Source organism: Helianthus annuus, chromosome 11, assembly GCF_002127325.2.
Source record: "Helianthus annuus cultivar XRQ/B chromosome 11, HanXRQr2.0-SUNRISE, whole genome shotgun sequence".
In the NCBI taxonomy this organism is placed as follows: Eukaryota; Viridiplantae; Streptophyta; class Magnoliopsida; order Asterales; family Asteraceae; genus Helianthus; species Helianthus annuus.
The window spans coordinates 13,663,699-13,667,567 of NC_035443.2; the positions used below are offsets into that span (position 1 = coordinate 13,663,699).

At 34.5% G+C, this 3,869-nt stretch overlaps 1 long non-coding RNA gene across 1 annotated transcript; it reads right to left on the reverse strand.

Annotated features, from left to right (window-relative positions):
- Window positions 1-1,051: 1,051 nt before the first annotated feature.
- LOC110889679 lies at window positions 1,052-3,350 on the reverse strand. The gene is made up of 3 exons (XR_002563842.2): window positions 2,966-3,350; window positions 1,594-1,674; window positions 1,052-1,207 (listed from the first exon to the last, which is right to left on the reverse strand). It is a non-coding gene; the product is annotated as an uncharacterized LOC110889679 (long non-coding RNA).
- Window positions 3,351-3,869: the final 519 nt, after the last annotated feature.

A 3,869-nucleotide genomic window follows, 5' to 3' on the forward strand; every position in this document is an offset into this window, starting at 1 on the left:
AGTTCAAAGGGACGTCTAAGGCGCACGCTAGTACTCTTATTCTCAAGCTGGTGACAACTAAGTATGATGGGAGGAGCGGCATTCGCGAGCACATCATGATGATGAATGACATGGCCAATAAGCTGAAGGGGCTGGAAATGGAAATCAGTGATGGTTTCCTTGTTCATTTCATCATTACTTCGCTTCCTTCATCCTTTGAAGCATTCAAGATCAACTACAACACTCAGAAGGAAAAATGGACGATGAGTGAGCTGGTCGTTATGTGCGTACAGGAGGAGGAGCGCATGAGGATGGATCGCACTACTGATGTTGCCAATTTCACTACCTCCAATCCTAAGAAAAGGAAGCACAATTATCAGAGGAAGGATGCTTCTAAAGTCCATAAGTCTAACCCTAATGCAAGTGCACCTTCCAGCTCTAAGAACTCCTTAGGCAGTATCCGCTGCAAGTTCTGTAAAAAGACAGGACACATGCAGAAGGAATGCCCTGACTTTAAGGAGTGGCTGGCTAAGAAAGGTAACGATTATTTTATGATACTTGAGTCCTATAATTTAAGTGTTCCTGCTAATTCTTGGTGGTTTGATTCTGGTTCTATGGTTCATGTTACCAATTCTACTCAGGGATTCCTTTCAATCCGGAAGCTGAAAAGAAACCAAAGAACGCTTAAGGTTGGGGACGATAGAGAATTAGAAGTGAAGGCCATTGGAACATTACAATTAGTTATGAAAACTGGTTTATGTATTAAACTTTATGATACCTTATATGTTCCTGAGGTAACTCGGAACCTTGTATCAGGACCAAAGTTAGACATGGACGGTTTTATTGTTTCCCATGGTCATCGCCAACTCTCTATCCATTATGATTCTGTTCTTTATGGTACTGGTGTTCTGGATGGAGGTCTCTATTGTCACACCCCAACCGATGGCGGAAACATCGGGATGAGACGAAATAGATTGCAAGAGACTTCATAACGCTATTTGTGTCGAGGATTTAATAATTACTTTTTTTGAATCGATTGAACTAGAATATAACAAAGTTGAATAACGACAAGTGTAAAAGAACTAAAATTTCATTTCATTAATAACGGTTTAATACAAGGCTTGGAAACAAAATACAACATGTTTGAAAATAAAATACAGTACAACAAGTATTAAAGTTTAAATGTGTTTCTAGGCAATCCTACTAGATTCCTTGCATCATCAAAATCCTGCAACATGTATTAAAAACATAGATCAATACAAAAGTACTGGCGAGCATACAAGTTTGAAAAAAAGATATGAGTATAAAAGTTTGTCTCAAATCCAACATGTCAACTTATATTCAAGTTGTAACTAGCATACATAAACAACCTAAGCATAACAAATAGCATGGATATACAAGTTGAAACTAGCATACATAAACAACCTAAGCATAACAAATAACATGGATATACAAGTTGAAACTAGCATACATAAATAGCCTAAGCATAACAAATAACATGTATGATGGATTGAGTGGTTGAATACGTTTGATTGTGTGTATTGTGAATTTTGTTAATTGATACATGTTACACCCAAAAATATATTAAAGCGTAAAAGGGTCAAGTATGCTCACTTTGGTTGCGTATGCGATTTCTTGTAAGTAACACACGAGTAAGATTGGGAAATTCCAAAAGAACGAACAAGAGCGGTTAACCTAGATATGAATTACGTGAACGTCTTAGTTATTTATAAGTTAAATAAATAAATTATTTAGATATTAGACTTTATCTCATATTAACATTTAATGTTATAAAAAGAGTTAAAAATAACTTGATAGTTATTTAAGTTAAAATGAATTTAGAAGTATTAATTAAAACAAGAGAAAAGAATTTAAAAGTAAAGAACAACAATACTTTAAAAAGAGTTAAAACAGTAAAAAAAATGCCCAATATTCGGACCAAAACCGGCCATAGCGGGACTCGAACGTACGTCATTTAACACATAAAATCCCGCTTATTGAAAATTAAAAATGTTAACTAAATTAGGTGACAAAAGAGAATCCAATACCACATTTTAACTTTTATAAGATTATACATTATATTCTACGGTTCTTTCATGGTTATAGAGCTATATGTAAATTCATATATAAAAAAATTAAATATTAAATAAAAAGAAAAACAAAAGTTCACCCATATGTAATCATGCATTTTGCATCTGGGTGTATATTTAGACATTTCTTTTCTTTAGAATTAAAGAAAATAAAAATAAGTATTTTTTTTTCTATTATGTAAAAAAAAATTGAAATAAACATTAACTTTTCTATTATGTATAAAAAATTGAAATAAACATTAACTTTTCTAGCCCTATATTCCTTCCATTCATTCATAACCCACAAATTCACGATGAATGATTTTATTCCCAAAAGGTAACTTACACTAATTCAGGAACAAAACATTAACCCAACACCCACTAGTTTTGAAATTTATCTTTGTGAATTGTTTGATTTACCATTTCATAACAAGGATCTTGTTTTATTAACATGTTGTCATCCTCCTTATTGGAAAATATGAACTCGACAGAAATCCCAAACAGTTAACCATTTTCAGTTACTTGAAATCTTGAATTATTACATACACTAGGTGAAACTTGATTGATTTGGAAGAAATATTATAATACTCTTTTCATTTAACCAAATGGGTACCCCCTTTCTGTGTGTATATACATTGTGACTCCAACTGCCACCTTAAAATTCCTTATCTGTCCATCCATTTTTCTTTACAATGTATATTATTAAAATATATATGAGTTACTTTCTGTTGTAACTATGAAATCGAAAAGAAAATAATAAAAAAAAGGTTCATTAATTTAGTAAATCCAAGCCTTCTTCTCCAACCAAATAACCCAACGACAACAAATTATAAATGATTTCCAAACACTTCGCCATTAACGTAGAAAAGTATAAATTTTTCGACGGAGGATTTAACGAAAATAAAGAAAGGGTATACCGCAACTGTGGAGTATCAATACTCGTCGTGATGTTGTCGTCGAGCTCCGGTGACGTCTTCGAGTTTTCCGGTAGGTCTTACTTGTTCCGGCTTGTGCTCCGGTGAGTCCCGAGTCTCCGACGATGGATTGCAGTGGCGACACGAGGTTCTTGTGGTGTGTTAAGGGAACTCCGTCGACATCTTCGTACTCCGACGAAGGTGCAAACTTGTGAGAATATTTGAGACAGAGGGAGGAGTGGTGATCAAGATGTAGCTAGAGGAAGTGATGAGGTGTTGTCGTGGTGTGTCTCTTTATGAAACTAGAGTTTCACAATGTTGAAGATAGCAAGGAGTTTGAAAGGGAAAAAGGTGTGGTAGCGGCTGATGTTTACCAAAATGGGATTAGGGTTTTCTTTTTTTTTTCTTTTTTTTTCACTTAACACTACTTGTATATACTAGGTTAGGTTAGTTGGCTTTGGGCCTGGGTCCAAGGCCAACACGTCCAATTCTTGTGTTTAAAGTGGCCCGATAAATTCTGAAAGTTGTCGTAAATTTTTGTTTTAAAAATCGAGAGACGTAAAAATGGCGTCGTTATCGTTTCTAGTCGGTTCTTCGATCCGATTTTCTAAAATTATAAAAATACGAAAATACGAAGCGTTACATCTATAGATTAGAACTAGATGATGGCTTTTCCAAATCTTTGTTGTCATATAACATTAATGAATCACTCACAAAGATGGAAGAGAAACGAGACTTAGAGACTTCATCCATGTTGTGGCATCAGCGTTTAGGCCACATTTCAAAAGAACGATTAAATCGTCTTGTGAAGGATGAAGTCTTACCTCCTCTCGATTTCTCTGACTTTGGAACATGTGTCAAATGTCTTAAAGGTAAAATGACATTAGCGAATAAGAAAGGTGCCACT